We start from the raw sequence: 13,239 nt of genomic DNA on the forward strand, positions 1-13,239 counted from the left end.
TCTTTATCTATGTTCACTGTAAGTTCCTCCATCTTTATCTATGTTCACTGTAAGTTCCTCCATCTTTATCTATGTTCACTATACGTTCCTTATCTATGTTCACTGTAAGTTCCTCCATCTTTATCTATGTTCACTGTAAGTTTCTCCATCATTATCTATGTTCACTGTACGTTTCTCCATCTTTATCTATGTTCACTATACGTTTCTCCATCCTTATCTATGTTCACTGTAAGTTCCTCCATCTTTATCTATGTTCACTGTAAGTTCCTCCATCCTTATCTATGTTCACTGTAAGTTCCTCCATCTTTATCTATGTTCACTATACGTTCCTTATCTATGTTCACTGTAAGTTCCTCCATCTTTATCTATGTTCACTGTAAGTTCCTCCATCTTTATCTATGTTCACTGTACGTTTCTCCATCTTTATCTACGTTCACTATACGTTTCTCCATTTTTATCTATGTTCACTGTACGTTTCTCCATCTTTATCTATGTTCACTATACGTTTCTCCATCTTTATCTATGTTCACTGTAAGTTCCTTCATCATTATCTATGTTCACTGTAGGTTCCTCCATCTTTATCTATGTTCACTATACGTTCCTTATCTATGTTCACTGTAAGTTCCTCCATCATTATCTATGTTCACTGTACGTTTCTCCATCTTTATCTATGTTCACTATACGTTTCTCCATCTTTATCTATGTTCACTGTACGTTTCTCCATCTTTATCTATGTTCACTATACGTTTCTCCATCTTTATCTATGTTCACTGTAAGTTCCTTCATCCTTATCTATGTTCACTGTAAGTTCCTCCATCTTTATCTATGTTCACTGTAAGTTCCTCCATCTTTATCTATGTTCACTGTAAGTTCCTCCATCTTTATCTATGTTCACTGTAAGTTCCTCCATCTTTATCTATGTTCACTGTAAGTTCCTTATCTATGTTCACTGTAAGTTCCTCCATCTTTATCTATGTTCACTGTAAGTTCCTCCATCTTTATCTATGTTCACTGTACGTTTCTCCATCTTTATCTATGTTCACTGTAGGTTCCTCCATCTTTATCCATGTTCACTGTAAGTTCCTCCATCTTTATCTATGTTCACTGTAAGTTCCTCCATCTTTATCTATGTTCACTGTAAGTTCCTCCATCTTTATCTATGTTCACTGTAAGTTCCTCCATCTTTATCTATGTTCACTGTAAGTTCCTCCATCTTTATCTATGTTCACTATAAGTTCCTTCATTTATCTATGTCCACTTTACGTTCTTCCAATTATCTATGTACATTTTAATTTTGTCCATTCTTATTTATGTCTTCTTTAGGTTTTTTTGTTTTTATCAATCACGACAGAGATAACTACTGAGTGGTTGCTACCAAAACGCCCATCAAAATGAATCTAAATGCGTCATGGATAATCAAACATTTCCAGATTTCTGCAGATGAACTCGTGTACTTCATTCTTATTTTTTTATGAACAAATAGCTTCTAATGTGTATATAATTTAATTTAATCCTATTGCAGTTTTCAAATTAGGAATAAGACAATATGCCTAATATCGTGTTAAATATAAAAATAAGACAACATCACTAATTTCCTGCCTTTTAGAAAGTACGTAACGTATGAGGTGTATTTGAGAAAACAATCACTTTGGCAACCACCAAGGCTAAGACTGATGTGCTGAAATAAGAAGGAATAAAACCGATGTTCAAGAGGTTTAGAGACAATACAATAAAGTAGCCGAGTAACGTCAACATTTTCGAATTAGTGTTTGAAATATGTGGACAAATTTGATCTCCCATTTTGCAAACACCTGGTGTCGTATTCAAGGCCTGTTATTCACTGTCCTCACAGATTCATATCAGCCCTCATGGACATTTGTATTTACATTTAATTAATGAGAGCTATATTCTTGTTTTTGCAAGCTCAGCAGAAAATCACAACCCTGGCTAGACAATCGAGTCATCCACTCTCACTCCGGCCAGCAATTACCAGAAATTATTTGTTAGCGTTCTGTTGTGTAATGCAAATATCAGAAGTCCACCAAATGATTTTCTTCTTAGTTACAATATTGACAACAAAAGCCACACAGCGAAAATCGTTGCCCCGGGCCTCTGTGCAAATCGGATCCAATGAAACCTGAGTATTCAGCAAACATAAGCAACGCATGAGGGATAAAACAGTTTACACGAAAAAACACCATTCTGTTAATCAGAAGTCATGCAAAGGTTAACATTCATAAGAATTCCTCCAACGCAACGGTTTTGACATCTGTCTCAGTCGTGTAATGACATGTTGTAGTTAATGACAACTTTGAAACACAAATAGTTTTTTTAGTTTAATTGAATTAATATTTTTGGCGGTATTGCCGTTTGAGTAGTGCTTCATCTAATGGTTATTACCCTCTTTATGGAAACCTATAGTTGTCATTCACTCCCAGTTATCCGCTCATGTATTTTGCAAATTAAACCAATGGAAACTGATTCGGCGGATGATCGAGACTGGACGCAATTTCATGGCGCTGATGTTTTCAATAGTATTAGCGCGATAGGATATAAATACATATTAGGGTATATTATTGTAAATATTACATTATTCTAGTTGTCCCTCGTGGCTTGATCCTGTCGCATTTTTCTTCAGCGGTGAAGTTTTGCTATAAGTCGTATTGATGAAACATGCACAACAAATGGTCGGTGAGCGAGTATCACACATACAGTCATGGAAAGAATAAATGAACACATGAAAGTACAGGTGTTCCTTTATTCTTTCCCAGGTTTCTTCACAAGTCTTGTATTACACTGTGAGTGAGAAACTGGCAATAGATAAAGGAACACATATGTTCCCTTTTTCGTTTTCATGAGTATATATTTGTATTATTCCACAGCGAGGAAGGCTGCATGAGAATGTGTAACCTGCTTATTGTAAAGGGAAAACTAAAGAGCATTGGGTGGTTCATTGTGTGGTACCAGCTGGACCTATATCAACTGTCTTAATGTACGTGGCGTTGCTGAAAGGCGTATGGGTCGTGTTAGGTTGAGTTGGTCAAAGATCTAGACTTTCTATTCTGGGTGTCTTTTATTATAGTCAGTCTCCGTTTGTTTGTTTAACGTCCCGAGCAGCAATATTCCAGCTATATGGCCGTGGTCAAAACTAGACAAACAAGTGGTTGACATCATGACCATCGCTTAGGACGTCGCGCTTCCAGCTTTGTGATCCAGCCTCAAACTGAGCACTTAATTTCTCTCGGTCAAGCAGATAACTGTATTGAACTTTTACTTTTAATTATCAATTCTAGTCGGAATCTTCAAAGACCTTAGTCTCTTCAGGTTTTCATCTCATAGGATGATATGCTGTGAGCAAGCAGCTAGGGGTATGGTAATAGTATGGTAATAAATACTGTTCATATTGACAGACCTAACTCACTCACTCACTCTAATAATCAAAGGAAATACGGGAATCAATGTCAAGAAACGAGCCAATCACTTTTCATGACGGACAAAAAATTAAAAAAAATAATTGTTATAGTAGTTGGAATCAGGAATAATAAAGATACTTAGGTAATGATTCTTGAGTATGAAGGAGTCCTATGAATGTTTCTTGGACAAGGCAGTAAGGAGAGTAACATGGCTTGACAGTCAGTGATTCAGCATTAAAGGAGCACGGATGTATTCCTTTAGTATTGAAAGAATCAGGGATATGTTTACTGGGCTTCAAACAATCAACGATGTATTCAAGGAATCAACTAAAAAAGGTTGTATTCTAAGAATAAGATAAATAATCCCTGATATTCAAAGAATCAATGATTAAATATCCCTTGTTAATCCAGCAATCACATAACTAATTCCCGACATTCAGAAAATCAAACAGAAATTCCTTGGTATTCAAAGAAAGCGATAAATAAGCCTTGATTTTCAAAGAATCAAATGAAATTATTCCTTGGCATCCAAAGATACAGGTAAATAACCATTGATATACAAAGAATGAGATAAATAATCATTATTATTCAAAGAATCAGATAAATCCCGGATATTCAAAGAATAAAATAAAAAATCCTTTGTATTAATACATCGATCAAGGACATACTCACTTGATATTAAACCAATCAAGGGAATGTTCCCTTGGTTACCACAGAATCCAGAACATGGCTCGTGAGCATTCAGAGACACAGTAACATGGATTTTGGAGATTCAAAGAATTAGAGATTGAAGCCTGAATATTACAAGTAACAAAAATATGTTTCATGGATATTCACAGAATCAAGATTATTTTCACTGCCTACATATTAAAAAATCAAGAAAATCTCTGCATTAAAGGAATCAAAAATAGGTTTGGTCACCAAAACTTTCTCTAAAGCACGTAAACGTGTCTTGATCATTAAGGGAAATAATGTATTTTTAACGTGTTGTTCATTCTGTGATTTCCCATCAGTATTGACATAGAACAAGTTAAATCATACTAGAACCAAGTCGCAATTCAATTTTCAAGATGGCTCCTGCAGAACATACTCTCAGAAGGAATTGGACGGACGTGGGAGGTTCATAGACAAGTAATGCTGAGATCACTTTAACATTGATTTCGGATACTTACAATTGTAAATGTTTCCTATACATGTATTGACACATCCACAGACAAATGTATGATAAAACAGTTAACGCTACGTGCTTATCTGCGTCGATCAGAAAGGTACAGCTTGACAAGCATTAGATTAGCCAGCGCAGTGAACACGCTTGTGACAAGCAGGCGGGGCAAGTAATGTGGACGAATACAGTTGGTTGCTCCAGGTAGATTGGCGATTAAGCACGTGCAATACATGCTGACTGTGGCATGAATTCAACACTGCTACTGTTTAACACGTGAGCGATTTAGTTCAGCAAACACCATCATGACACGATTCGCACGAGGAAATTGAAATTTTCAATATTTAGACGACAACCTGTTTCCTTCTTGTTTCAAATGGAATGTTCTGGCGGGCGTCACCATATATACAAATTGAGGTCATTTGTCAGATCGAGGCTCATCTAATACTTGTCAAGCAGTAATAACTGATGAACTATAAAAATAGGCCACAACTATTTCGATCAGCACACCTAATCCTCACCAATTAGGTGCCACCAATTATGTAGATCATATTTAAGTGATGTGCACTTCTGACGTTAATGCAAATAATCAGAACCGATATTTTCTCGTACTTCGTATAAGGTTCTTATATTGGCCATTCGTATAATTCATATGTTTAGGGGATATATGTTTAATGAGTTCATAAAACGGGTTTATATAAAGGTTATATAAAAAGTTTCAAAATTAAAAGAATCATTAACGAGCTACCGGAACGGCCCGCCTTATTGTCAAGTCGCGGACCGAACTCAACAACGTGCCTTCTTTCTCAGTTTTGCTTAATATCTTTCATTAACGGCACACAATTATATGTTTTCTTTGGGTTCTTCTTTATGACTGGTAGTTGTTCTTAGTAATAAGACCCGTGAGGAATTGGCCTTCAGTAACGCATGCTTGCTGTAAGAGGAGACTAACGTCAGAAGCCCAGAAAATTCTCTATGTTTATTGTAAAGTTATCTTTACTTTTTCTTATTACCATTCTGACCCCTGAAGATCCGGGGTAGAATAGATCTTCAGCAACCCATGCTTGCCACTAAAGGCGACTATGCTCGTCGTTAGAGGCGACTAACGGGATCGTGTGATCAGGCTCGCTTATATGGTTGACACACGTCCGCGTATCCCAGTTGCGTAGATCAGTGCTCATGATGTTGATCGCTGGATGGTCTTGTCGGGACTCGATTATTTACAGACCGCAGCCATATAACTGGAATATTGCTGAATACGGCATTCAACAACAAACCAGCCAACCTGTTTGTCTCAAAAGCGGACCGATGAATTGCAGTCTACCTCTAAAGCTAATAAACATAACATACTCAGTCAAACGCTGTTTGTCACGACGGAGGAGGGCAGAGAAAGGGACAGACAGGTGTTCGACAAGCACATGCACAAGTGCTGACACAAGTCATTAACCTCTGCTGTGCCGTCGCCATCCCGTCTCGCAATCTGGCCGTCCCTGTTTATTTGTTTTCAGGTTAGATTATAGTTTTGAGCCTATTCGGGAACACCCGGTGTCATCTCAGATTTTCAGTGGTATACCCACATAATTTCCTCAGCTATTTCAACCTCTGCGCAAAATCAAGATTGGGCATTCTTTAATACTATGATACATCTATGATCAGTGCTGATCACATCATCTCTCCTTGTAACAAATGGGATATGACGAAATCAAACAGATCTATATTGTCAATAAACCTCTCGTGTGAACGTTCAGATGGCCAAGAGATTTATACCCAATACATGCATGAATGAATGTTGAGTCAAGCTTAACAGTTTTATGACTTGCTACTGTTAGTGGTGTCCTTTACAAGTGAGTACTTGTAAAAGGTCATCGTGTGCCTCATATCAAGGCCTCTTATGAAAAACACGAAAATAGATACAAGAAAACTGTACAATTCTATCAAGTCTATAGGCCCGAGTAAACATAGACGAGCTCTATCTATTTCAGGAGCTCTTGACTATCTCTTGCATGGTACTCATAACAAACAAGAAGGGATTAGCCAGATATAAAAACATATTAAGTTGTAAACCACGCTCCTCCAAGACTGCCTGTCTCATATAAATCTACATGCGTCTAAATGTCAAACCATTTTCTTTCCAGTGCGATACTGTTTTGTTGTGACGATACCAAGTAGCTTTCCGTAAGATGATCTTCGGGTTATTTACACGATCTTGACGACTATCCAAACATGTCGACTTTTATCGGAGATAAATATCATAAATGTGCCTAATCGTTGTCTCGGGACGTGCTTTCAACTCCGATGACAAATCGGCAGGTTGGTAATCAATAACAAGTTCGGACGCCCACTCTCGCTATATGAACGCCACTCAGTTATTGACAAAACTGATGTTTTAGCGTTGAAAGATCCGTTGTACCCAAGTGAAGGATCGCACGTCAAATATTTGATTTGAAGATGTTTCCTCAAGAATATATGTTACTTGAAAACTAGAAAAAACTTGGTCCACATGACAGTGTTATGAAGTTAAACGAACATACACGGTTCGGTTATCTTGACATGCGTAGTATTACTGTCAGCATTTGATGTGTATAATAGGATTAAAAATCATTGCTGAGCTGTTCCCAGCATCTTAAATATCAATTTGAAAATAAATACGTCTAACGATGGTTCCTTGCCGAGCTGATCAATTCGATTAATGATTATCATAAATCACATTCCTTGAGTAGATGAAACAGCCTTTGTGCATCCGCGTTCACAGTCAAACATTCAACATACAATGAATAACCTACAATGAATACACTTGAACCCTGCTATACCGGACGACTTGAATGCCAGAGATATCGTCGCGAAACCCTCCCTCGATTTACTGAGCTGTGGCTCTTTGGTAGCGTTGGTTTCTTGGTAAAGGGACACATATGGTCATTTAAATCATTTAAAGCAGAATTAATATGTAAAATTAGACGTGTCGTGATCCGGTGAACATTAGTTCCATAACGCCAGAATGAGGGAATGTGGTTTTACGCCGCTTTTAGCAATATTCCAGCAATATCACGACGGGGGACACGGGAAATGGGCTTCACACATTGTACCCGAGTGGGGAATAGAACCTGATCTTCTGGGTAACGAACGGGCGCTTTAACCACTAGGTTACCCAACCGTCCCCATAACAACAGGACCGCGCATGCGCATGAAAACGTACAAGGTGTGTCACTTTGAACATTCCTCTGGTATTAAGCTCGGTCTAAGCTAAAACTAAAACTCCTCAAAGAAACACTTAACCGAACTCACAGTTTAGTCTCGGTGGCTGATTGGGTTAGACGGCTGACGTTGATTAGGTGCCTGACTCTGAAGATGTGGGTTCGAATCACGGTACTAGAATCTGTACTTTACTAAGAGAGAGTAATCCCAAATATAATATATGTTACATTAAGGTTAGTGTCAGTTTAGTTAAATATAGAATCCTGGAAAGATCCGGAATAGAACTTATCCTCAACAACCCATTTTGACCAATAAGAGACGACTGACGGGATCAGGTTGTCCTATTCACAACTTGTTCATGCATGACATCCTATTCCAGTTACGTAGTTTGGATTTTGTCATCGGCAAACCAGAGGCGACAAATCGGGTGGTCAGACACGCTGACATGATTGACTCATGTCATCGCATCCTAGTTGGGTATGTCTATGATTATGATGATGATCATTGGATTGTCTGGTCCAGACTCGATTATTTACAGACCGCCGTCATATGGCCGGAATACTGCTGACTGCGGCATTAAACAACAACCAAACGTAAATTACACGGTTATTTTACAGACCTTTGTCATATATAGATTCAAAACAAAGACTTAAAGACGGGGAAAAGTACTGATCGTCAGAGCTGCGTTATTTCTCATAGAAAGCAACCAACTGATCCTTCTGGCTAGAAAGTGTTACGAAGCTTTCACCAATATTCCGGCAATATCATAGCGAGGAACACCAGAAATGGGCTTCAAACATTGTACCCATGATGGGAGTCTTCAGCGTGATCACGATATGGCTGAAATATTGCCGATGTGACGTTAAATATTAACTCACTCACTCTTCAGCGTGACGAACGAACGGTATAACCGTTTGGCTATCCCAAAGCCCACTCTACAGTAAACACAGTTTAACGTGAATCAGCGTAAATATTTATACCTTGTAATATGAACAAGCCGATGAACATTTAACTCCATGACATTGAGTACAAGCTGTGATGTAAAATACAGATAAACCTCCAAAACGCAAAATCCATGTGACAGTGGAAAGTGTATATGAATCATACTTCATGGCAAAGAGACTCGATAGGACTGAGAGATATTGTATTTAACACCTTTTTATACAGCTTTTCAGTTATGTTACGGTCTAATATAGGAACATAGCTGGAAATAACGATGTCTTATGCCTGAACCTACGGGCTCTAATGGGCAATGGCCGAACTTCTCCGCTGAAGAGAACCTGGCAAACCTGGGATTCGAACCTGGCAAACCTGGGATTCGAACCTGGCAAAACATTTAAAATGTCTAAAACGAGATATCGAGCTAACGCTGTTTGGCTGTAAAGATCATGCCCTTCAAATGTCCTCCGTTCAAATCGCCGATCTAATCTGCACCATACCGGAGAGTTTCACGGAAGCAGTTAACGTCCAATACCCGCTTCAATCTTTCGTCCATACCCAGATGACGCGTCGTAATAAAACTGGAATACTTTTCAAAGCGGTGTTATACCCAACTCACTCACTCACTCACACACTCACTCACACACTCACTCACTCACTCACTCACTCACTCACTCACTTAGGTTGCAGGTCAAAAGTGTCAATGTTCTGTTCAGAATAAAGTTAACATTACAACGGCGAGGCCATCATCTACGCAAGTCGACCAGCATTTACGCTGGTTGCAATATCTGAAAAATTATCTCTCCTGCTAACGTCAAATTTTAAAGATAAGGAAAAATGATTTGGGGGTACATACAATCCAATGTTCAAAAACAGGAAACAAATGCTGTATTTTTTTCATTCTTACAGTTGCAAGTTTTCAATTCTGACGTAATGAAGACTATAAACATTGCTCAAATGAGTTGAAAAACACCTTTTTCGATCTTCAGCAGAAAGGGTATAACTTTTACCAGTCCGAATAAGTCTCGTCACCACGTCGCAACAGATTTAGTAACTGTCTTGCTCATTTTATAATTGCGACACGAATTTCCTTAAAACATTTAAATTGAGGTGACACACCCGTTATACCCGTGTTCAGAAGTAGAAGCTTGCAAGTGTTAGAAAAAAAAGTTCAGTTCAAACTCATTTGAACACATCCGATCGCTCTCACACTGAATTTTATAATATCTTCGTAACTTCTAAAATATGCAAATCCCACGGGACAAATATGACCCGTATTCTACCGTTTTCTTTAAAGACAAGTTAACATGAATGTGTATAATGGTCACAAAGTAGATTCCATAGAAAATACTTTTTAAAACCCTATCAATTATGGATTTTAATTCAGTTTTGACTCACCGGTGAGATCAAGTCGTGGAGAAGAGTTGTTATCTTTCTATAAGTCTAGATCCTGAACGAGAAACTGGATGACACCGTCATACATTGCCCGCTGCCTCGCAATAGTTCCATGAAGCTAAAAGTTTTCAAGACGGTATGGTTGTCTTTGAGTTATGAAGGCAGCGTGAGACACGTTAGAATTGCAACAGAAAATAGCGTAGAGCCCTTTCCTTGAGGCGGACGGCCGATTGCTTTGCGCGTGGGAGGGGGGCCGGGCGACGCGTGACGCGCAAGGGGGACGAGGAGCGGGGGACGGGGGAAGGCGGATTGAGGGGCGTTAATTAAGACGGTTAATAGAAAGATATGTCGGCGATGTTAACGTGCTATGATTGGAGGTACACAATAGCTAACGTCAAATGAAGATGTTGATATTGTCCTAGGAGTACTAACCGATAAATCACTATGTGCATTTGGTCGATATGATGCTCTCATTTCTCACATAGCTCGAGGCGATAGCTCGGAGAGATTTAGACGCATTTGTACAGCCTTTCCTGAAATAAACGTATGCTTTATATTTGCAGGGCACGGCTTTTTGTCAGGAATATTTCTTTGTCGTGATTTCAGTGCAGAGGTTTTGCTAATTTATTTTCTCAGGCTATTAGCGTGTTTGTCGGTATTGCAAATCATCAATACTAATCATCTATTAACATTAATGTTATATGTGAGGTATATTTTATCCCAATGCCACAACACCGTGAAGATTAATTAATTGATCGATGGAGTTTTGTTTTACGCCGCTTTTAGCAATATTCCAACTATACCTCGGCGGGGAATACCAGAAATGGGCTTCACGTATTGCACCCATATGGGGATTCGAACCAGGGTCATAGGCGTGACAAGCGAACGCTTTAACCATGAAGCTACCTCACCGCCCTCAACACAGTGAGGATTTTCAACTCATACCTGTCGTAAGAGGCGACTGACGGGCTTGGGAAATCAAAGTCTTTGGCTCATAAATGTCATGGTTTCCAAATTGCATAGACTGGTGCTCATGATATCAATCACTAGTTTGTCTGGTCTTAACAGCCGTCGCGTAGATCGACGGTTGTTGAGTGTGTGACGTTAAGGAACGAGAGCTACTGCATGAAAGGTGTGCATCATGCCTCCATGGGAGTTAGGCAGTGAGTGAGTTTAGTTTTACGACGCTTTTAGCTGTATTCCGGCAATGGCACCGGAAAGTGTGTGCACATGGGGAATCGAACCAGGATCTTCGGCGTGACGAGCGCTTTAACCCTAAGCTACCCCACCGCCCTGGACGTTAGGTAGACACAAGTTTGATCTAAGGTAGAGTTAGAAATACCCAAGCTGATTACCCATATTCTCCATCGATTATTGTAAACTAGTGGGCAAAAGAAAGTGAACACCCTAATTAAAGATCAATAATGCACCAACAGTCTCTATGAGAAACTCATCACAGATGAAGAGTAATGGACAGAATGGACAGAGGGGTGGGAAAATCACAGTTCACAGATACAACAAAAAGCAATCATGGAATGTCTTAGTCATTACAAGTCTCTGGTCACGCATTCACATCCTTAGTAACGAGTGTGATGACCACCCTTCGCAGCAATACACGCACAGATTCTTCGTCTCATCGATGTCGTCAACTGACGAATGACGCCATTCGGAATCCTATTCCACTCGTTCCTGAGTGCGTCTGCAAGTTCTTGTCGGTTTGCTGGGGGTCACCTGGCGATTCATATTATCCCACAAGTGCTCTATGAGGTTTAGGCCAGGTGCACGTGCTGACCATGAGCAGTTCGCACTGTGTGGTACCTGGGTTGTCGTGATGCAGAAGAAATTATGTTCCATGATGTTGCTGGCAAAACAGAGGAATTGCCATGATACCGCTCAGCGTTCACGTTTCCACGTATTACGACCAGTCGTGTACGTTGGTTAACAAATTCCTGCCCACACCAGCACACCGCATCAACCAAAAGGACCTGACGGCAGTCTTTCTCCCCTGTGACGGAATACGCACACCCGACCATCATTATCAAACATGGTGAATCCACTTTCGTCTGTGAAAAACACTCGCTGCCGGCCAGCGACGTACTCTCCTTTCCCGCTGTAACCTGCGACGACGATCTTCCAGGCTCTCTCTCTCTCACTCTCTCTCTCTCTCTCTCTCTCTCTCACTTTCTTTTGACCGTGAGTTTGTTATATGAAAATTACTATATGACACTTATTCCGATTCCATTTGCTCCGACAGTTTTGCCTTTACAGTCATAGACTGATCGCAGAACTTGATCACAAAAAAGCAAAAAAAAGGAAATAGAAGTACTGATAAGATTTGTTTGACGAGTATTTTTTAAAAAACTGATGAATATTAAAGTCGAGACACTTCATGGATGACAAATTCTTTATTATTGGAACTTATTCCGTAACACCGTAACACCGTAACACCGTAATACCGCATCACAAGATTCTAAAGAAGTCGAAGAATGAGAAATGATAAATGTTTTTTATGGATATACAATTGTGTTTCTGTCAGAGGCGAAGTTTTAACATGGATTCTAGGGTCGATGTCAAGCAAGTAATGATCTCACCTTTCTTAATTACTAGATTGTCTTCAAAATGATTATCTTTCATAATACATGCTAACTCAAATATGCGTGCAAATCGCAAACAAGTTTGTCAGTTTGTTCATAGCGCTCACCAATATTCCAGATACATGGCGGCTGTTGTATATAGTCGAGTCTGGACCAGACATAATCCAGTGATCAACACAATGGACATCGATGTACGATAACATGCATCAAACAAGTCATCGAACCTTAACACCTTATCCCGATAGTCGTTAGTCACCTCTTCCGAAAAGCCTAGGTTGCTGAAGACTAGGCTAATTCTAACCCCGATCTTAACGAGCGATTAACTTAAGAATACGTCCTCATTCACAGGTTAAAACCTAGGTACTCGCTCAATGGTTTTCTAACATACAGAAACAAATTCCACCGAGGCCGTGAGGTAGCATAGTGGTTAAAGCCTTCGCTCGTCACGCCAAAGACCTGGGTTCTATTCGCCACATGGGTGAAATGTGTGAAGCGTATTTCTGGTGTCCCAAATCGTGATATTGCTGACATATTGCTAAAAGCG

General features: G+C 39.5%; 1 long non-coding RNA gene across 1 annotated transcript in view; it reads right to left on the reverse strand.

Annotated features, from left to right (window-relative positions):
• Positions 1–10,258, reverse strand: part of LOC137273646 (uncharacterized) — a 37,226-nt gene extending 26,968 nt beyond the window's left edge. Inside the window, exon 1 of the long non-coding RNA XR_010956145.1 lies at positions 10,105–10,258. This is a non-coding gene — a long non-coding RNA (uncharacterized lncRNA). The remainder of the gene's footprint in view (positions 1–10,104) is intronic.
• Positions 10,259–13,239: the final 2,981 nt, after the last annotated feature.

The sequence above is a fragment of the Haliotis asinina genome, chromosome 2 (assembly GCF_037392515.1).
Source record: "Haliotis asinina isolate JCU_RB_2024 chromosome 2, JCU_Hal_asi_v2, whole genome shotgun sequence".
NCBI lineage: Eukaryota > Metazoa > Mollusca > Gastropoda > Lepetellida > Haliotidae > Haliotis > Haliotis asinina.